This window comes from Narcine bancroftii, chromosome 6 (genome assembly GCF_036971445.1).
Source record: "Narcine bancroftii isolate sNarBan1 chromosome 6, sNarBan1.hap1, whole genome shotgun sequence".
NCBI classification, from domain to species: domain Eukaryota; kingdom Metazoa; phylum Chordata; class Chondrichthyes; order Torpediniformes; family Narcinidae; genus Narcine; species Narcine bancroftii.
This window is the reverse complement of record NC_091474.1, coordinates 166,386,905-166,409,359: the sequence shown is the minus strand read 5'-3', so window position 1 is coordinate 166,409,359 and position 22,455 is coordinate 166,386,905. Positions and strand designations below refer to the sequence as shown.

Below are 22,455 nucleotides of genomic sequence, written 5' to 3'. Positions count from 1 at the left end.
CCCCAATTGGGCCCCCTGTGATCCACTGGTGGTGATTGGCCAGTTTCACCGCTCTGCCGGTGGCCTATGGAAACAGGCATTTCAGCCGCACGATGCTTTGCCAGTTGCCACGTTCGACAGCTATTTCCTGTGTTGGCCTGAGGCGCGGGCCACAGGCCACTACAACTTGTCCAATAAGAATTTTTTTGTTTCCTTCAGCTGTGATCCTTCCTTAGGTCCAATTTGCATCCTGAAATGATTCTACCAGGTCTCAATGATAAGGAGAAATTACTCCATGAAGGAAATGTATATATTTCTAGAATATATGTTTTATGGATGAATGAGAGCCAAAAGCCAGGGTTGCATAAATCTAGGGTGAGATGGGAGTCAGACCTAAACACAACAATTGATGAACAACTCTGGTCAGATTTGTGTCAGGGATGTTTGATGGCTACTATAGATTAGTCCATTATAATTTTCTCCAACTGTATCTCATCCCAAGGAAATTACACCAATATAAACCTGAATGATCAGAGATGTGTTTTAGGTGTGATGTAGAGTTTGGATCCTTTTTACATTCTACCTGGCTTTGCACAAATGTGAGGCCCTTCTGGTAAGACTTCTGTGACATCCCAACCAAGATCATGGGAGCCACCTTCCCAGTAGACTCAGATCTTTGTCTTCTAGGGAATTTTACCATGATGGCTTTACCATCACTAACTAATTCTCAAATTAAATTCACAGAAAGTACCTTATGTGTGACCAGGAAATGCACAGAGGTAACATGGAAGTCTAACTTCCATCTACTCATAGTCTTCAGAGATGAATAGCTGCATCCCACTTGAAAAGGTCACATACAATCTCAGGAAGGGATATAACACTTTCCTAAAAATCTGGCAGCCTTATTTAGAGCATATACTTACTTAAAGCACACCAATATAGTGTTACGATTGCTATTGGCTAGCCAGTGGGCTTCTAAAGTCGTTAACAACGTGGTAATAGTGTCTCCATATGTTTTATTGTCTGCACTGACAATGGATGATCTTTTATTTTCTTTGTCTTTCTCTGTTTAATTGGACATATAGAGGGGAGAGTTTTCTTGATGTTTTATATTTGGTATAATTGTGATTTTTAAATATATTAAAATAATAAACAAAATATTACAAAAAAAAGGAAAATATAACAAATAGCAGGTTCTTGTAGAAATATCACACACTCAGCTGCAAATCCACAAAATTGCTAATGACACCATCAATGGTGGCCAAATAACTGGAAATAATGAGTTGGAATGCAGAGTGTGCCAGAACTGGTAACTTTTTCTCAATATCACCAAGACCAAGGAGATTATTGTAAGAAGGGGAGGCTGATGGATGGGTCAGAGGTGGAGAGGGTTAGAACTTTCATGTTCCTAGGAGTCCATATTCAGAAGAGTTCTCCTGGAGCCAGCATATCAAGACATCCATGAATAATCCATACCAACACTTCTACTCTCCACGAAATCTGAGGAGATTTGACATGTCATTGAATACTCCATTGAACTACTGCAGGTCCATCACAGGCTCTGAACTCCCATCTATTGAAGACATCCATGTGAAGTGTTTCTTCAGGAGGCAGAAAACATCACAAAGGACCCTCACACCATGGTCACAACCTCTTCTCACAAATACTTTTAGGAAGAAGGAAGAGAAGTCTGAAAACCAGCATCTCTAGGCTCAAGAACTGTTTCTTTTCAATAGCTGTCAAGCTCTTGAACCTCTCCTTGTTCCACAAATCAGGGACTACTCCAGCACCAACAAAGAAAGAGGACATTTTGGATGTCCTGGAGTGGAAGGCCTCATTCAGGAAACAAATATGATAGCAGTAGAGGAGACATAGTTCACAATATTACAAAGATTCTATGATACCATTACTAGACTTACAAACCACAGAATATTTTCGTTGGAATAATATAGTTAACTTTAAATTTCAAATAAGTAGAACCAACCATAATGTTTTCAACAAATATATGTGAGGTATTACACATACTTGATAGTGAAGCTTGCCATGCCAGCTGATTTGACTGTTGCCCAGAAGTTAAACAGGAAAATCTGTAGATTCGGGGTTTGCAGTGCAATACATAATAGAGCTGGTGGAACTCAGCTGATCACACTGCATCTATTGGAAGTAACAAGTAACCAACATTTTCAGGCCTGAGCCTGAAATGTTGCTTACTCTTTACTTTCTACTGATACTGCGTGATCTGCTGTGTTTCTCCAGCACTTCTGTTATGAGGTTGTTGCCCTGCCATCTCATGATGGATCAGGTCACTGCAAACCCTCAAAGTTTCCCTGTGTATAGCTAACAGTGGAGATGGCTATTGTTTTGCATCTTTAAAAAATGTTAAACAGGAAATGTAGGATTTTGCAGTTGACAATCAAGATGTGTCAGAGTTAATCATGCAACTATGGTTTGAGACTCATAAGACTACGTAAGGAGAGATTGCCATTGGTGAACTGTATGAATTTTTAGGGCAAACTAACTGTTTTAGAACATTGTATTATAGACATTAGCTAATGTATTTAACTAATTACATTTAAATTCCACAGTTGGTTAAGTCCCACTGGTGTGATTTGAACTAGTATCTCTAGATCATTCATCCAACCCTCAGAACTAATGGCCACTAATTTAATCACTATGCTACCACAAATTTTCCATCCCCGTGAAAAATAAGTAAATGTATTCACAATCTGACAAAATGCTTTCAACATAGCCTGTAGTCATGCAGCATTGTAGAGTCAAAACATAACATAACAATTACAGCACGGAAACAGGCCATTAGGCCCTTCTAGTCTGCACCGAACTAAACACCCCTTTCTAGTCCCACCTCCCTGCACAATGCCCATAACCCTCCATCTTCTTCTCATCCATATACCTGTCCAACCTTTTCTTAAATAATACAATTGACTCCGCCGCCACTATTTCTCCCGGAAGATCATTCCACACGGCTACCACTCTCTGAGTAAAGAAGTTCCCCCTCATGTTACCTCTAAACCTCTGCCCCTTAATTCTTAACTCATGTCCTCTTGTTTTAATCTTTCCTCCTCTTAACGGAAATAGTCTATCCACATCCACTCTGTCTATCCCTTTCATAATCTTAAATACTTCTATCAAATCCCCTCTCAACCTTCTACGCTCCAAAGAATAAAGACCTAATCTGTCCAATCTCTTCCTATACTCTAGATGCTTAAACCCAGGTAACATTCTGGTAAACCTTCTCTGCACTCTCTCCACTCTGTTTATATCCTTCCTATAATTAGGCGACCAGAACTGCACACAGAACTCCAAATTAGGCCGCACCAACGTCTTATACAATCTCAACATCACCTCCCAACTCCTATATTCCATGCAATGATTGATAAAGGCCAGCATACTAAAAGCCTTCTTCACCACCCTATTCACGTGAGTTTCTACCTTCAGGGAACAATGTACCGTTACTCCTAAATCTTTCTGCTCTTCTGTATTCCTCACTGCTCTCCCATTTACCACGTATGTCCTATTCTGATTCTTCTTACCAAAATGAAGCACCTCACACTTATCAGCATTAAATTCCATCTGCCATTTTTCAGCCCACTTTTCTAAGCAGCCCAAATCCCTCTGCAATCCTTGAAAACCTTCTTCATTATCCACTATTCCACCTATCTTAGTATCGTCTGCATATTTACTAATCCAATTCACCACCCCATCATCTAGATCATTAATGTATATAACGAACAACAATGGGCCCAATACAGATCCTTGAGGCACACCACTGGTCACCGGCCTCCAACCTGACAGACAATTATCCACTCTGGCCTCTCCCTTTCAGCCAATGTTCAATCCATTTGACTATCTTAAAATTTATACCTAAAGACTGCACCTTCCTAACTAACCTTCCATGTGGTACCTTATCGAAGGCCTTACTGAAGTCCATATAGACAACATCCACTGCGCTACCCTCATCCACATTTTATAGCACAGAAACAGTCCCTTCGGCCCACTGAGCCTGGGCTGGCCATTACCCATATACACTTTATTCTCACCAATTTACCACATTATCATCCAGATCATTGATATAGACAACAAACAACAATGGTCCCAGCACCGATCCTTGAGTACACACTAGTCACAGGCCTCCAGTCTGAGAACCAATCATCCACTACCACTCTCTGTCTTCTCCCATTCAACCAATTTCAAATCCAGTTTGCAACCTCTCCATGGAGACCTAGTGCCTGAACTTTCTGAACTAACCTCCCATGTGGGACCTTGTCAAAGACAATATCCCCAGCCTTTCCTTCATCTATTTTCTTGGTATCCTCCTTGAAAAACTCTAAGATTTGTTAAATATGTTTTGCCACACTCAAAACCATGCTGACTATCCTTAATCAGCCCTTCGCTGTCTAAATACTTGATACCTGATATCTTAGAGCTAGAGCTTTTTGCGACTGCAGAAGCAGCAGGAGCACTGGAGGTAAATCCATGGACACTCAGTGGTTTTGAGGGGTCTCACTTTTGCTTTTGTTTCTCTGGCTGTAATGGGGAACTAGACAATAGCCGCTTTCAGGTGGAATCGCCAGGAGAATGCAGCTCCGGAGCAGGCTGAGGGTGTCTGCGAAGGGACGTTCAGGTGGCAGCGCTAAAGGAGGTGTTCTGCCACCTGAAAGGTCTGAAGGGGGGAGAGGGGATGCAGAGCAAAAGCTGGCTCCTGAGTCCAGGCAGGGTCAGCCATCTGACAGTTTTAAGCGTCTGGAACGTTGCATTAATTTTTACTTGATGTTGTTGTTTGAAAGAAAGCTTTTACATTCCCATTTTTAAATTTATTGATAATGCTGAAAAGATGCTAGCCTTTAAACTTGTAGAGATTCCCTCCTATCCATGATCACTATTGTTGTCAGTCTGAACTGCATTAGTTTGGTTGTCCATGGGGACAGTCGTGGTGGTCGGCTCAGCTGGGTGAGGGTCCCGGGCATTTGGTGTGGGTGCCCGGGTGGCGTCGCTAGCCTGCACCAAGTTCTTGTAAGGGCCGATGTGTGTGTATGTGGTAGCCGGGGCTGGGGGTGGTGGCTGTCTCTGGCACATGCCAGGTCTCAGATAGGGACAGGAACTGTGTCCTCATGGCCTTTAAGGTACTGGGCATAAGTGTATTGTGGGTTAGCATACAGGAGCTGCACCTCTTCCACCAGTAGGTTAGTCTTAGGTTCCTGGAGCCAGGGCAACAGAATGGTTCCAGATGCTGACCTCCCGGGGAAGGAAAACATATGTTCATGTAGGGTCATATTTGTAGCAGTGCGTAACAGAGACCAGATGGCATGGAGTGCCTCTGGCAGAGCTTCCTGCTAGTGAGACACCACTCGGCCTTTTGACTTAAGGGCCAGGAGAATCGCCTGGAGTGTTTTCTCACTCCACTTGGCCATTTCTGCTGGGGTTATAACTTGTAGTCTTACTAGAGGCTATGCCTCTAGCCAACAGGTACTGCTGCAGCTTTTCGCTCATGATTGAGGACCCCAATCATTATATAGTCCAGGTACCCAAAGAGGGTGAATATGCTGCGGAATGCCCTGATAACTGTGGCAGAGGTCACTTCGGGACAGGGGATGGCAAACAGGAATCTGGGGAACTCATCTATGACATTAAGGAAATAGACGTTCATATTGGTCAAGGGCAGGGGTTCCTTGAAATCGAAACTCAGCCGGTCAAAGGGGCATGTGGCCTTGATGAGGTGTGCCTTGTTGGGCCTGAAGAACTGCGGTTTACATTCCGCGCAGACCCAACAGTGTCTGGTCAGAGACCTGACGTCCTCAGTGGAGAACGGGAGGTTCCAGGCTTTTATGAAGTGGAACAACCTCCTGACTCCGGGATGGCAGTGATCATTGTGGAGGGACTGGAAGTGTTCGCGATCCACATTAGCGCACGTCCCCCGGGATAGGGCATCTGGGGGATTGTTGAGTTTGTCTGGCCGGTACAGGATACCATAGTTATAGGTGGAGACCACCTCAGGAATTTATCATTATTGATTTTACCCCGCAGTTTTGTGTTAAACATGAAGCCAATGGCCCGTTGGTCTGTCAGCAGGGTAAATCTTTTCCCGGCCAGGTAGTGACGCCAGTGGTGTACTCCCTCAACGATCACCTGTGTCTCCTTCTTGACTGAGGAGTGCCGTGTCTTGGGGCAGTGGAGGGTGTGGGAAAAAAATGCTACTGGTCTGCCTTCCTGGTTGACATTGAAGGCATCGGTCTCCACCTGGAATGGGATGGATTTGTCCACAGCATGCATCGTGACTTTAGCGATGTCTCCTTTGATTTAGTTGAATGCTGCCTGGGCTTCTGCTGATAAGGGGAAGCTTGTGGACCTTACTAAGGGGTAGGCCTTATCGTCATAATTAGGCACCCATTGGGCATAGTAAGAAAAGAACCCCAGGCACCGTTTCAGCTCCTTGAGGTTGTGTGGTATCAGGAGCTCCATAAGGGGATGCATGCGATTGGGGTTGGGGGCAATGACACCGTGTGCCATGACGCATCCAAAGAGGGCCAGGCAAGTGGTACTAAACACATACTTCACCTTGTTATAAGTCAAATTAAGGGACTTGGTTGTGCAGAGAAATTTCGTCAGATTTGCGTCATTGTCCTGCTGATCATAGCTGCAGATGGTGACATTGTTAAGGTAGGAGAACGTCACCATCCATTTATGCCTGTCTACCATCCGATCCATCTCGGTGAATTTCTATTGCTGCTGGTTTTTGGGGTCCTCTGGGCTCATAACAACTGCATCTTTATCTAGCCTGCTTGTGACTTATTCAAAGATCAGCAAGCTGCATTCCAAAGAGTTTGCAGATCCAACGAGTTCGTTCATCTGTTGCCTTTTTGTAAACAACAATCCATTAGTGAAGTCATTTGGGCACTCTCCAAAGCTTTTGCAAAGGCTGTTGGAGCCAGCCTGTCTAGCATGAACAGAGCTCCAGTATTTTAAATAAGATCTGTTTTAAAGTATTTGTATATGACCTATACTAAAAAAGCCTGCCTTAATTTATCTTCCAAAAGCATATCTATAATCTGTCACACAGTGTATGCTGTGTATTTGGTTTTTCAGAAGGCCATTGGGGCTACATAACAAGATAATGGCCCATGGTATACAGAAAACATTCCTGCATGGGTAGAGCATTGGCTGGTTGGCAGGAAGCAGAGAGGGATCATACTCTGGATGGCTGCCAATTGCTAGTGGTGTTCCACAGGGTTGGTGTTGGAGCCGCTTCTTTTATGTTGTAGATTAATGATTTATATTATGGAATGAATGGATTTGTAGCCATGTTTGCAGATGTTATGAAGGTAGGTGGAGGAGCAGGTAGTGTTGAACAAACAGGGAGGCTACAGAAGGACTTCGACAGATTCGGAAAATGGGCAGAGAAGTAGCAAATGAAATACAATGTTAATCAAAGAATTCCAACAGGTTTGTCAAGCAATGTTTGTCACACATGGGAGATTAGTCAGGAAGGTTCAGATACTCAGTATTCATGTTAAGGTAGAAAACTGGATTAGACATTCGCTAGACAGGAGAAGCCAGAGAGTAGTGGTGGATGATTGCTTCTCAGACTGGAGGCCTGTGACTAGTGGTGTGCCTTAGGGATTGATGCTGGCACTGTTGTTGTTTGTCATCTGTATCAATGATCTGGATGATAATGTGGTAAACTGAATTAGCAAATTTGCAAATAACAGTAAGATTCGAGGTACTGTAGACAGCAAGGAAGTTTTTCAAAACTTGCAGGTGGATCTGGACCAGCTGGAAACATGGCCTGAAAAATGGCAGATGGAATTTAATGCAGACAAGTGTGAGGTGATGCATTTTGGAAGGACAAACCAAGAAAGGACATATACGGTAAATGGTAGGGCACTGACAAGTACAGTGGTATCATAGGTGGATAGGGTTGTAAGGAGAGCTTTTTGCATATTGGCCTCCAGAAATCGAAGTACTGAGTATAGGAGCTGGATATTATGTTACAGTTGTATAAGATAGTATGTACAAATATCTGGATAGGCAGGGATTGATTAGGGGCACCCAGCGTGGGTTTGTGAAGGGAAAGTCATGTTTGATGAATCTTGTTGAGTTTTTTGAAGAGGTGACAAGAAAAGTGGATGAAGGTAGGGCAGTTGACATGATCTATTTGGATTTTAGTAAGGCTTTTGATAAGGTTCCGCATGTAAGGTTAGTAAGGAAGGTTCCGTTACTGGAGATTAATAGAGAGATAGTGAGAAGGGTTCAGAGGTGGCTGGAAGATAGACAGCAGAGAGTCACGATGAACAACTGTCTGTCAGGATGAAGCCTGTGATGAGCGGTGTGACTCAGGGATCGGTGCGCCTCAGGGATTGGTGCTGGGTCCCCTGTTGTTTATCATTTATATTAATGATTTGGAGGAGGGGGTGGTTAACTGGGTAAGCAAATATGCAGACGATACGAAAATTGGGGGAGTGATGGACTGTGAGGATGGTTTTCTTGGATTACAGAAGAATTTGGTTTGTTTGGAAAAGTGGGCTGAAGGATGGCAGATGGTATTTAATATAGACAAGTGTGAGGTGCTGCATTTTGGAAAAAATAACCAAAATAGGATATATGCTGTTACGGGGAGGGCATTGAAGTTTGCAGAGGAACAGAGGGATTTTGGAGTTATGGTACAGAGTTTCTTGAAGGTGGATTCCCATGTAGACAGGTGGTTAAGAAGGCATATGCTGGCCTTCATAAATCATAGTATAGAGTATAGGAGCTGCAACTGTTTAAGGCATTGGTGAGGCCAGGTTTGGAGTATTGTGTTCAGTTCTGGTCTCCAAATTATAGGAAGGATATAGATAAGGTGGAGAGGGTGCAGAGAAGATTTACAAGGATGTTGCCTGGCTTACAACATCTAGAGTACAGAGAAAGATTAAGTAGACTGAGACTTTATTCACTGGAATGTAGACAGTTGAGAGGGCATTTAAAATTATGAAGGGAATAGATAGACTAGACGTGAGTAGACTCTTCTCCCTGAGGGCAGGGGAGGTTGGAACAAGAGGGCATAAGTTAAGGGTAGGGGGAAAAACTTTAGGAGAAATATTAGAGGATGCTTCTTCACTCAGAGAGTGGTGGCAGAATGGAATGATCTTCCAGAAGAGATAGTTGCGACAGGGTCCTTTCTGTCATTTAAGAGAAGGTTGGATGTGTACATGGATGTGAGGGAGTTGGAGGGTTTTGGGCGGAGAGTGGGAGGGGCGAACTAGTGGAGTTGTTCAAGTGAACCAGTGTGGACTCAAAAGGCCGATATGGCCTGTTTCCGCGCTGAAAACTGTTATATGGTTTTAAGATATTGGTGAAGCCAAATTTGGTATATTGTGTGCAGTTTTTTCACCTTGCTACAGAAAAGATATCAATAAGTTTGAAAGAGTGTCGAGAAGATTTACTAGGATGTTCTTCAGACTTCAGGAACTGAGTTACAGAGAAAAGTTAAACAGATTTGGACTTTATTCTCTGGAGCTTAGAAGAATGAGGGGAGATTTGATAAAGATATTTAAAATTATGAGGGTGTAGCAAGGTCACTACAACTACAACTAGGTTATAGTTCTTGGTTATAGCCCTAAGGCTGTAGCTTAAATCCACAGGAGAAGAAAGAAACACACACCAGTAGAGTGTATTCGACACTGAGTTTATTCAGTGGCAGCTCTGCCTTTCATAGTCAGCTTGGCCGTATCACCACCAGGGCAGGGCTTGAGCAGGCCGGCTGCCGATTGATTACCTTGGATGCCCGAGCCCCGATTGGACTCCCTGCAATCCACCAGCGGTGATTGGCCAGTTTCACTGCTCTGCCAGTGGTCTATGAAAAAGGGTGTTTCAGCCTGCACGATGCTTTGCCGGTTGCTGCATTCAATGGCCATTTCCTGTGTTGGCTTGAGGCACGGGCCACTACAATGGGTATAGACGGAGTAAATGTAGATGGGTTTTTTTAACTGAATGTAGGTGAGATACAAACCAGAGGACATGTGTTAAAGGTGAAAGGGAAAATGTTTGGGGAAATGTCTTCACACAAAGACACAAAGTGGTGAATGTGATCTCAATTTTAACATTTCAGAATTCTGATAGGCCCATGAATGGAGAGATATGGAGGGCTATGGACTGAGTGCAGGTCAATTGGACTACACAGAAAAATTGATTAGCACAGACTAAAAGTGCCAATGGCTTGTTTCTGTGCTGTAATGCTCTATGGTTCTAAGTCATGAAGGAACACTGTGGTCACACTAATGTATGACAAAGTGATATTGTTATATAACAAGGGTGAAGGGGTACTCTCTGTTTTGAAGCTAGAGGGCATCATGTTTTCCTCGGTAGGCTAAGGGGAGACAGTTGCTGAGGAGGTCCATTACAATGTCTCAAAGAAATAGCTGGCCTGCCTTGGCTCCCCAATAACCAGTTCATCATTATGGGGCACAAATGTACAAAGCAGTAAGTGATCGGAGTTATGTCCACATTTCAGGTTTTATACTAAACACTCTATTAGGTTCAGCATGACACTTTGCTCTTGTAATCAGAGTGAACCTTACTGCACAATATCCATTTTCAGAATAGTCCTAGGGTGAATACAAAAGACCTTGTGGCAGGAATAACAGGGACTTCTTGTGTTGCCTTCACCACCATTCAACAGAAATTTATTGTATAAATTGAGAGGGAAAGTTAGAAAAAAAAAGCAATAGGCCAAGCAGGTCTGAGGAGAATAAAATCAACATTTTGAGTCAATAACTTTTTGGCACTGGCTGGATGTAAGGGAGAGATGTGTGGAATCGTTTTGTACTTTCAGTGGTTACAGCGGAAAGTGCCTCAGGGGATAAGCAGACCGAAGAGTCTCAGAGAGTCTTGATCCCTGCAAAAAGCTGAGAGTGGTGATGAGGAGAAGATGTGGCTTGGAGTGGGACCTTGTTCAAGTTGGCAGAAGGTCAGAGAATATATTGGATGCTAGTGGGGTTGAAAATTAAACAAGGAAACTCATATGAGGAAGGACTCAGGCCTGAAATATCAATAATATATCTTTACCACCTATGAGTGCTGTGAGACCTGTTAAATTACTCCAGCATTTCTGTGATTTTACAAAGAAACTATCCTTGGCCATAAAGAGACCTTTCACGTGAAGCAGAGATATATAGATTTTCACAAAAATGCTGGACAAATCAGCAAGTCATGCAGCATCCATAGAAAACAAAAATGTGTTCACCCTTCTCTGTGTGTTTGATAGTGAAGTTAGAATTGGTGCAGAGAGAATGGAATAGCCAATCTGCCAGAGGAAGTGAGAGAAGCTGGTACAATGTTTAAAAGACATTCAGACAGGAATGGGTGAGAGGGATATGGGCCAAATGCAGCCAAATCAGACTCATTCAGGTTACATGGATGAATGGACCAAAGGGCCTGTTTCCATGTTGTAGAATTCTATAACTAAAGCCTGGACTGGAGTGGGACAATTGTAGTTTAAAATTGCTGAATGCTACTGCCAAAAACCAGCAATACCACATAATGGACAGGAGGTGGCAGCGAGAGACAGTGGAATAGATATTAAACATCTTGTGCAAACTGCTATGGTTAAACGATTGAACAGGTAGATTTTCCCAAAAATATACTTAATTCACAAAAAATTCACAAAAAATTATTTACAACACAAGAAAACTGTTCCAGACTTTTTACATTCCTAGTGTCAATCATACCAATGTTTTCATCATTGTACATAATTTAATTTTTAAAATTTAGACATTCAGCACAGTAACAGCCATTTCAGCTCATGAGTCCGTGCCGCCCAATTAACCTACATCTCCAGTATGTTTCGAACATTGGGTGGAAACCAGAGCCCCCAGGGAAAACCCACACAAACACAGGGAGAATGCACAAACTCCTTACAGACAGCGTGGAATTCAAACCCCATTCCCGATCACTGGCGCTGTAACCGTGTAGAGCTAACTGCCACGCCAACTGTTCTGACCTTTACATTCTTCTCTTAATACCCAATTACTACCACTGTGACACCTAGTTGTTTCTCCCCCCTATTGGTTGAAGGGCTTCTTCAGTGCCCGGTTATGGGAGGACTCTACACTGTGGTTCTTCCCCAGAGCGCCCTCGTGTGGGTTACACCAAGCCTCAGTGCGTCCTTCAGCACGTACTTCTGCAGTTGGCAGCATTCCCTCATCAACATCTCCGTGTGCTGAAAGACCAACAAGATTTTGGGCAGACCAAAGAGCATCTTTCTCCAAGTTGATGGTCTTCCAGCAGTTCTAGATATTGGACTCAGAGTGCCTCCCCGGGAACAGATCTTAGATCAAAAAGTCCTCTGTCATGCTGCTGTTGGGGATGAACCATGAAAAAGCCTCCTGCATCCTTCTCTCCACACTTCTTGAGAATCTGCATTCAGCAAAGAGGTGAGCTACAATCTCCACTCCACCACAGCTGTCCTGAGGACAACGTGCATGGAGGGGAATGTTCTGGTTGTACAAGTCCTGGTGCTGGTGTAATGGGCCCAGAGGACCCCAAAACCCAGCAGCAATAGAAATTCACCAAGACAAATAGTTACTGAAACAAAAGTTGCTTTTAATTATTTTTAAACATGAAAACAGGATCAAACTTCATCTTATCACTATTAACTTAACCTAACTTAACCCCCTTCTAGTTCTAAGTGCACGTGTTTGTAATGCGTGTATAAATTCAGAAAAGTTATTTGATTCACAGTCCAATCTCACTTCTCATTCCTCCAAGTTCATTGGTTGCAGGCGATTCTTATACTGTGCACAGAATTTAACATTTATGAATTTCACAAGGCTTTGGTGCTTGAAAGGTAAATGGTTACTGCTCAGGAAGGTTCTTGTCAGTTTTCAGAGAGAGATTTGTTGTTCGCTGGACACCCACAACTGATTCCTTGTAATCAGCCACTTCAGTGTCTTGCTGAAGAAACTTTCCCCATCAGGGTTTTTCAGATGATAACCTCTTTCTTTCAGGTCACCACAGAGTTCCTTTTCCGTTTCCCTTATTTCAAGTGAAACATTAGACAGACAGTCCTCTCCTCTTGTATGAACCACAAGGGCTTTGACTAGGCTGAACTAAACACTCACAGCCCATCTTCCAAATGGGATTTTTCCACAAGCTTGTCAGCTTGTCCTGTTCCAGTCCCAGCTGCTGCTGCTGAACTGTAGAACTGAACTCTCTCTCACTCAGAGAAAACCATATGATGCTCTTAGAACAGCCAACTTCACTCAGACAGGTGGCTCTGGGCCAAATCTTCTGAGTTTGTTCATCTTTCCACAACAATAGTCCATTACTCCACAGCTTGTCCAATTAACACCTATTTGTGAAGTCCTTGTAGGCATTCTTCAAAGTTTTTGTAGAAGCACTTCGAGCCTGAACTGTCTGGTTTGAGCAGAGCCCTTGTCATTTTAAATGATATATGTTTGGAAGTGTTTGTATGACCTACACAAAAAAGTGCCACAATTTATCTCCTTTTAAAACAAATCTATATACAATATAAAATAAAACATAATCCGTCACACTTGTTTGAAAGTCCTGGCATTGAGGAATCCTTCCAGATGACCTGGATGGTGTGCTCAGAGAACGATCCCACTGGATCCTCAAGTCCTCATTTCTGTTTCTGCAGGACATTCCATGCTGACAAGGTCAGCGCCAAGGAGGTCATTCACAGGCATTGACACACCCCCAAATGAAGTATTGTGACCCCTCCCTGCAGCCTAGCATCACTAGCATCAGTAGTCTGCAATATAAACAGCATGTTTTTTGGCATACGTCAGAGTGGAGGGACAATGGTGGTGCATGGAGGAAGTTCATGGTAGGGAACACCAGCAACCCCCCCAACCCCACACAGTGAGTTTACAAACATCAGATTGTGCCCCCCACAGTCAGCCTAATGCTCCCGCAAAGACTTGTTCTGGCGTTGACCACTGTCTGATGCCTGTGGTCAAAGGTTTTGTTCTGTAAAATATTTTCCACAAAGGATAGGGGCTATGGCAAAGTCCAGCTGACTGTGACATAGCATGGCAATGGAGTCAGACTCATCCATCACAAGATCTGGGACAGGTTTAACCTCAGCACATAGCGGTATGGTGCCCTTGTACTTTGGTTCCATGCACAGCCTCATGCAGCCACACACAAATGTGGTCATCAGGATGAGAGCCACATTGGGTATGCCCTTGCCCCCATTTTCTGCCGACTTGGACATGGAACTCCTTCGGACTCTATCCATTTTGGACCCCAAATGAATCTGAAAACTGCTCTGGTAACTACCAGGGCGAACGTGTGGGGGATGGACCACAGCTGCTCCATGCACAATAGTATCGAGAGCACTTCGCACTTGATGACCAGGTTCTTCCCTATTATTGAGAGAGAGCATCGCACCTACAGTCCCAATTTTTGGTGGACCTTTGTGATTTGCTTCAACCAATTCACCAGATCCCCACTACCTTCAAGTAGTCTGACTGTGAAGGTGATGGTGGACCGGTTGGGCCAGTTACCGAAGAGCATTGCCTTACTCTTTTTATGGTTCACCCTGGTGGCTGATGCAGAGTCAAAATGCCTGCATATGCTGGTCAGTCTCCAAACCAATTATGTATCTGAATAGAAGACATGGAGGCCTTGACCTGAGTATCTCTGCTGCCTGGCAATGTCACTCCTCTTATGCCCTCATTCTTCCTGATGGATTCAACAAAAGCTCTATACAGCACACAAATAAGACTGGAGACAATGGACAGCCTTGCCTAACCCCAGACTTGGAGAACTACCACTAATTTGGACTGCACTATAGATGTCTGTGTAGAGCAGTTCAATCCAATTCCTGATTCCCTTCCCAAAACCCATTTTGGAGAGCACATCCTTCATGTATGTTTGCAATACCCGGTCAAAAGCCTTCTCCTGCTCTAACTTGTCTAGGCAGGTGTTCACCCTTGTTCTGCACATAGGTGATGGTATCCCTCAACAGCGCAAGGCTGTTAGATATCTTCCTGCCCAGAACCATGCAGGTCTGGTCAAGGTGGATCACCTCTGCCAGGGCAGACTTGATTCAATTGCCAATGGCCTTGGATAAGATGCTGCAGTCCACATTTAGTAATGAAATGGGTCTTCACTTCCTGATATCCTCCTTCTCCCCATTCTTTTTGAGGATGAGAGTGATGAAGAATCATGGAGTCTGACATGCTTCCTGTCAGGAACATAGTGTTGTATACTTCCAGCAGGTCCAGGCCAACCCAATTCCACAGAGCCATGTACAACTCACCTAGTAGGCCATCACTTCCTAATAATCAAACAGGTAGATGGTCTACTGTCTATTGCATAAATCACTAACAGGTTGTCAACATACTCTACAGTTACTGCTAACTCATGCTAAGCTTCAAACTACTACATTGTTTAGCCTACTGGGAATTTCCTTTGTGCATCATCTCAATTTCACATTTCCTTCTGAAGTAGCCATTCAGTCCATTGAGTCTATGTCTATGCAATTGGGTACTGGAAGATCCATTTGAATATATAGTCATATTTTGTCACCTACTCTCTCACACTTGCCCATTAACACCAACTCTTCACACCACAAACAGCCCTGGAATATTACAGGAGGGGTAACACTAGATAACAAAATATTTGCTTCCAGAGCACTTTTGAGTGTATTTTATGTAATTTGGGATGCTGATTATGAAAATCAACTCAAACCTTTCCTACCACATATTGTTTTTTAAGTATAACCTGTTTTCTATCATAAAAAGTCATATTTTATTGGTATATTGCCCACAATGCAAGCTGTTTTGGTCAGTCCAAACTTGCACTCAGTACAGGTGCTATGCAAATATTGTCTTAGGCCTGGACATGCTGAGTCAGGATACATGCAGCCAGGCTATCAAAGCTGTTCACATATACAGATGCTGGATATTAATTACATTGATATAGATTACACATATGTTGAGGTACATAGTCTTCAGGCAATAGCACGGTGAGTGTGCTTAACAATAGCATTTGTTGTCTTCAGGAAGATTCAATACAGCAGAAATGTCTTGTCAATGTTGCAACAGCTGCAATACATTCTGTTACATTTGGGTGAGTATATGCATAAGGCTCAAAGATGCAGCGTGACTGCACTTACTAAGAAACTCTATGAGCTCACTGCAGTTGTAAAATTGGTGACCAAGACAAACCCTGGGCTCCTCACATTTATTGTGTAACCTATGCATTCAACCTGAGAGCTTGGCAGAGGTAAACATGCTAAATTCTATGAATCTTAATTTAATGTTTTTCCAAATTTTCAATGTAATACAGCAAATCTGAAATTATCTTTGTGTTCAGCTTGAAGTTATCTATCATAACCCCTAATTTTCTCTCTCTCAGGAAACAAACCTATTGTTTCAAAAATATTGTTGTCCAGTGGCAAATTAAGCATATACACACACACACACACACACACACACACACACACACACACACACACACACACACACACACACACACACACACACACACACACACACACACACACACACACATCTTTGGGTTCCTTGGGTTATAGAAAGTGGTTTCATGCCCATCTGTCATAGGGAGCATGTCCAAACTCCACGCTCATAGCACCCCAGGTCAGGATGTAATCTGAGTCAATGGAGCTGTTATGCAGCTAAGCCACCTTCAGCACAATGTTGCACCCTCCATAATTGGAAACATCGACATATTTATAGCTTTGCAGGGTCTTTGCACAGAAAAAAATTGTTCCACAATTTACAATCACTTATAGTGAGGATAAGGAATTAACATATCCCCTGATTGAGATATCTGGAACACATGTAACAGACTCAAAGTAAGGGGTTGATCATTCAGGGTGAAACTGAAGAGGAGTTTCTTTACCCAATGGATAGTGAACCTTTAGATTCTCCACCCAAGAGTGGTGTTGGGGTTTTGTTGATGAGTACTTTGAGGATAGAATTTTTAGATATTAAAAGAATGAAGAAATGTGAGGTGAGTGCAGGAAAGTGATGCTGGACTATGTACTTTCTCGTGGCATAGAAGGAGGGAAGCAAAGAGGTTATCTGTTATTCTGAGATCCTATCTAGCACACTTCAATCCTAAAAATTGACCTATTTTGCCTAGCTCCATTCAAATGCATCTGGAATTATTTTAAAATCTAAATTGTTGACACAAGAGATGCAACGTGTTTGATGATTGACCTCCCCATTACCATCCCACACAGCTGCTACTGCCATAGCAATTGAAACATCTGCTCATGATACTCAAATAGATTGTGAGAAGACAAGAAAATATTCTGAATTCTCCAAAAAAAGTTGTTTATTTAGTTATTCTCCATGGATCCAGTTCATTTAATAGTTTTGAAGAGAATTAAGGTTTTTCTTGGTTTGTGTATGAGCATCAGATGTTTCTTACAAAGAACAAATTATCTTTGATTTGTTTTTATTTATTTTGTGGTAAGTCTGTGTAGTCTCAGAAAAATACACCAGAATTTTCAGAGCCATACAGAGTAAAAACATGAATAGAATTATTTAGTAAGTGCATGAACTGAACCAAAAATCAAATATTTAAACAAGAAACACATTGTGATTGTGTTATTCTTACCAAATATTTCATCTTCCCTCGGTTTTCTGTTCTCTTTCTCTTTTTTTTAACTTGCCCTTTGTCTTTACTTGCTTCAGTTCATCCTTAATTTAACTGTCAAATAAGGAACATTGACTGGATTAGTCGCTTAATGTAACAACCTGAAGGAGTCAAGAGTTTTGGGCATTATTTTCAGTTTAGTTGGCATAAAATAAGCACTAAAATTCCTACTTACTGCAGCCAAACAGGTACTTCATAAAAAAAAGGCTGCAATAGCATACATAAATTGAAAAAGAGACAATGAATACAAAAGATACAGATAATAAAAATTAAACTTTATCCGAATTCAAGAAAAAAGGGAACATGCAAAAGTGCAGAGTACTTTTGTAGTGTTGGACCAGTTCATGATTAATGTAACAAGGGGAAGTTCATGTTCATGTTATAAAATCTTTGGAAGCTGTATTGAAAATGACTGTTAAAAATACTGCAAACGATGTTATTGTCTTCTTTTACAAAAGGATGTGAAATACTTGCTATAATTTACAAGTTCCAACATATTTCCATCAGATAATAAGCAGTTGCTCATGGCCTGTTAAGTAAAATGTAGTATTAATTGGGAAATTAATGGTTTAAATAGGTGGAGATTAGTAACTTACCAAAGACCCCACAGGAAAGCCTGCACCATTTTAACAGCATCAAACAACTAAATGTATGAAAACCTTTCTTCAGCAGATTGGAGCCTCTCAAATATACAAATTAAATATATTATTACTTAGAAACTTGATTGGATTAAACAATGCTACATTGTTTTAATCCAAAGTATATGTGTTGTCATCATTTCCAGGTCAAAGGGGCTGGTCCTTTAACCCACACATCCTGATGTACCACTGGATCCTAATTTCACCCATTCCCTGTTTTACAGATGGTCCCATGACTTAAATCTCATACAATGTACAGGCAGTCCCCAGTCCTCTCCTTTTCCCAGTAAGTCCATCCAACTCTAATATGTACTGATATAAATTTCTCCTTCTCATCCACTATGATGTGCGTCAGTGGTCTTTACCAAATATTCCACCACCAACTTCCCTTCCTGGCCACAAAAGCCATGCTACCCAGTGTCCTATAGTTCCATCAGTGAATTTTTATCCAAAGGTCCCTTCCTTGGCCACAATGAGTCCGAATGAGCTCAGGGGAAGATGACTGGTCAGCACATTCCTGCATATGAAAATGTCAGGGACTTAAACCAAAGACTTCTTTATCATTCAGTTGAATGAAATGAAGATCACTGTACTTTTTTTCAGATATTGGTCACTGGCCATACTCAAAAGGCTTTGCAAAGGAGCAACATCCACTTCTCATCTGTAATGAATTAATAAATTACAGATGGTACCAAAGACATCAGTTTTACTAAAATGAAAATTGTGTAAACTCAGACTCCACATGAAAGGCAGCAGTGTTTAAAATAAAAATACAAACTTTTTTTAATTTTTGAAAATAATTTCTACCTATTATCAACGTGTGGGAGATAGAAGTTCCTTTCATAGTAGTTCAATAGTGTACAAATCTATGCAAACAGTCATACAGCAGTCTTTCCTTCTCCTCTCCTCAGAATTCAATCAGTACACCTAGATTTTGTCTAATTCCTCCAGGTTGCATCAGCTATAGTTCATTGAATCTTTTTAAATGAAATCTGGATCACAAAATGGCTCTTGTAGCACTGCTAAAGGCAGAGCTGCTGAAATAAATGCTGTCCACACCAAGCAAGTAAACTAGTAACTGCCGTTTATTCAAACCACACACGTTCCTTTTTTAGGGGAGGCAACAGGCTCATGGGAGTGATGCCGTAATGCTGCTGTGTGGCCTGGCCGTACCCCTGGCAACGCGCTCCTGCAGCCTGGAACTTCTGCGTGGTGGGGGGGAAACTCCCTGTGCCTTGCTGAGCTGGCTGTTCGCTACGGCGATTCAGCCCATCGTGTGTGGGGTTGACCTGGCCCATTACACCAATTCACCCCCAGAATCGCAGTCTCTTTGGGGGTGCCCCGGCTCCATAGTGTAGGGGCAGGGAAAGGCTCTGAACAGTCCAAGTGGGCTTTCTTGGGCAGTCAATTGTAAAAATGTCATGTCTGCTGCCAATGTCTAGAGTATATACAATCCCCTCCTTTCTCAGTAAGGGCACTGCAGTTGGGTACCTGGTTTTTCCAATCTTACAAAGTCCGTGACTTGTGTGACGTGGCTGGTTGGTGTCCAGTGGGCGGAGGTAGGATTTTGATGTGGGTAGGCGGTGTGGTTCCTCAGCTGCTGTAGGATGTCCAGGGCATTTGGTGGTGGTCCATGGAGACAAAATGGACATTGTCTGGGATGGAGAGTGGTGTACCATAGACTATTTCCACCAATGAGGTGGGGAGGCACTCTTTAGGTACTGTGTGGATGTGCGTGGAAGGCAGTTGTGTGGTGTAACTGGCTGCTGCAGGATATGGCCATGGTCACCCAGAGGGAAGAGGTAAATTGGGCTCCCCGGTCTGAAGTTATGTGGGAAGTTATGTGAGGTAAAGGCTCTCACACAGGTCTCCATGTTGCAGGCTGGCATGGGCACTGCCTCTGGCCAGCGTGTAAAGCAGTTGACCATGGTGAAAAGGTACCTCATCACCTGGCTGATGGGAATGGGCCCTACAATGTCCACGTGCATGTGGTCAAATCTGTCCACTGCGGGTGGGAAATGTTGCACTGGGCCTTTAGTGTGCCGATGGACTTTGGCTCACTGGCTTTGTACACAGGTTTTTGCCCAAAGTTAAACTTTTCACTGAAGCCTGTGCCATACAAACCTGTCCGAAATGAGGTGGACTGTTGACCGGATGGAAGGATGAGACTTGATGAATACCTGCCATCTCCAGGTCATGGTCAGTAGACATATCACACAAGAGTGTTGGGCCTCCGGGGTCTGACGTGAACTCTTCCAATTTGTAGGCTAGTGATGACAGTGGGGTATGCCTGTGTGTTGGCATCTTCAGCCTGGTCCCTGGTGAGCTGAGCTGCATCAATGCCACCTGTCACCTCTGAGATTGTTGGCCTTGACAGTGCATCAGCTACCACGTTGGACTTCCCTTCTATGTCTGTTGTATATTTGGAGGTGTATGAAAGGTGCTATTGTTGCCTCGCTGACCTGGGGTCCAAAACTTTGCCCATCGCTTGCACCAGCATCTTGTGGTCTATGTTGGCTGTGAACACTCAGCCTTCAAGGATGTACTGGAAAACGTGTTTGGCCAGGTATATTGCCAGCAGTTTGCAATCAAAAGCACTGTACTTCAGCTCAGGTGGGCAGAGGTGTTTGCTGAAGAAAGCAAGTGACTGCCACTGGTGATCCACTCACTGTTGCAGCACTGCACCCACTGCCCAGTCTGAGGCATCGTCATTAACAATAGGGTTAAGTCTGGATCCGGGTGGCCAGGAATGTGGCTTTGGAAAATGCTGTTTTGGACTCCTCAAATGCCTGGAGTGCTTCTGCAGACCAGATGGGCTCCTTGTTATCTGCCTTCCTGGGAGGAAGCCATGATAGAAATTCACCATCCTGCAGGTTTTTGAGGGTTTTTGGCCTGGGAAAGTTCAGAATGGTCTTGACCTTGTCAGGCAAAGGTGAAGTAGGCCTTTTCTAGTGCCAGTCACCAAGGCCACTAATGGTAGATGGCTTTTTAATTTCCCTGCATCGGACTGGGTTTGCTGCCTGAAAAGGTGCAGGGCGGTATGCACCACCAGGCATTCTGGCCCCACCGACGGCGGTAGTAGCAGTACCCTGTTGTGTCGCTGCATTGTGGCTGGGGGCTGCGATGGCCACCATGGGGGCACAAAGTGACCAAGGTTTGTGCTGTTGCTCCCACTGCACAAATGGGCTGCACGTGGATGGAGTCGGGTTGCAGAGTGCGGAAGAGCCAGTCTGCTTCTCTTGACACGAGGTGCGGTTCAGCAAAATCCATGTTGGAGATGGCAGTGGCAACGTGGAATGGCAACTTGGAAAAGAACAGGTCCTCAAACAGGAAGCACTTTGTATGTCCGTCTGCAAGGGCCACTAGCTCCTGCATCAGTTCTGCGGGGTTGTGTCACCTAGGCCCTGCATGAACAAGAACAGGCTGTTTGTGCCAGCTAAGTTCAAATGACTCGAGCAAAAACGTTTAAACATCATGTACTTCCCACGGACAGGTGGGTTGTGAACAAATGGGGTGTCTTTCGCTGCTGTGGCAGGGTCCAGGGCGCTGACCACGTGCCAAAACTTAGTGTTCTCGGCTGTTATTCCTCGCAGGGTGAACTGTGATTCTGCAAGTTGTAGTCAGCTGCATGGCTGGTTTGCCCAGAATAGCGGCAAGTGGACGCTTATGGCATAAAGCGCCATGGGAGATCCGTTGGCAGCAGCCGCTTGGGCTGTGGACGAGTCGGCAGGATTCATCTTGCTGCGTGTTGTGGGTTCTAAAAACGTTAGAACCTGTCACCACTAAAGGCAGAGCTGCTGAAATAAATGCTGTCCACACCGAGCAAGTAAACGAGTAACTGCCGTTTATTCAAACCAAACGTGTTCCTTTTTAGGGGAGGCAACAGGCTCATGGGAGTGATGTCATAATGCTGATGTGAGACCTGGCCGTTTCCCTGGCAACGTGCTCCTTCTGCACAGTGAGGGGACAGCCCCTGTGCCCTGCCGCGTTGGCTGTTCACTACAGTGATTCGGTCCATCGTGTGCGGGGTTGACCTGGCCCACTATACTCTGGTACTAGTGAGCACCTAGTCATTGCTGGCAGTCTGCTATTCTAATGTTAAAGCCCACTACATCAATGGTAGAGAGAACATAAGCAGTATGAGCAATATCAACAATGGTATAAAAAACAAAATTTAAAATGCTATGGT

At 43.5% G+C, this 22,455-nt stretch overlaps 1 long non-coding RNA gene across 1 annotated transcript in view; it reads right to left on the bottom strand.

Annotated features, from left to right (window-relative positions):
- LOC138736698 (uncharacterized) overlaps positions 1 to 22,092 on the bottom strand; it is an 82,656-nt gene extending 60,564 nt beyond the window's left edge. Inside the window, exons 1-2 of the long non-coding RNA XR_011340512.1 lie at positions 20,391 to 22,092; positions 17,590 to 17,682 (exon numbers count right to left, since the gene is read on the bottom strand). This is a non-coding gene — a long non-coding RNA (uncharacterized lncRNA). The remainder of the gene's footprint in view (positions 1 to 17,589; positions 17,683 to 20,390) is intronic.
- Between the last annotated feature and the right edge of the window lie 363 nt (positions 22,093 to 22,455).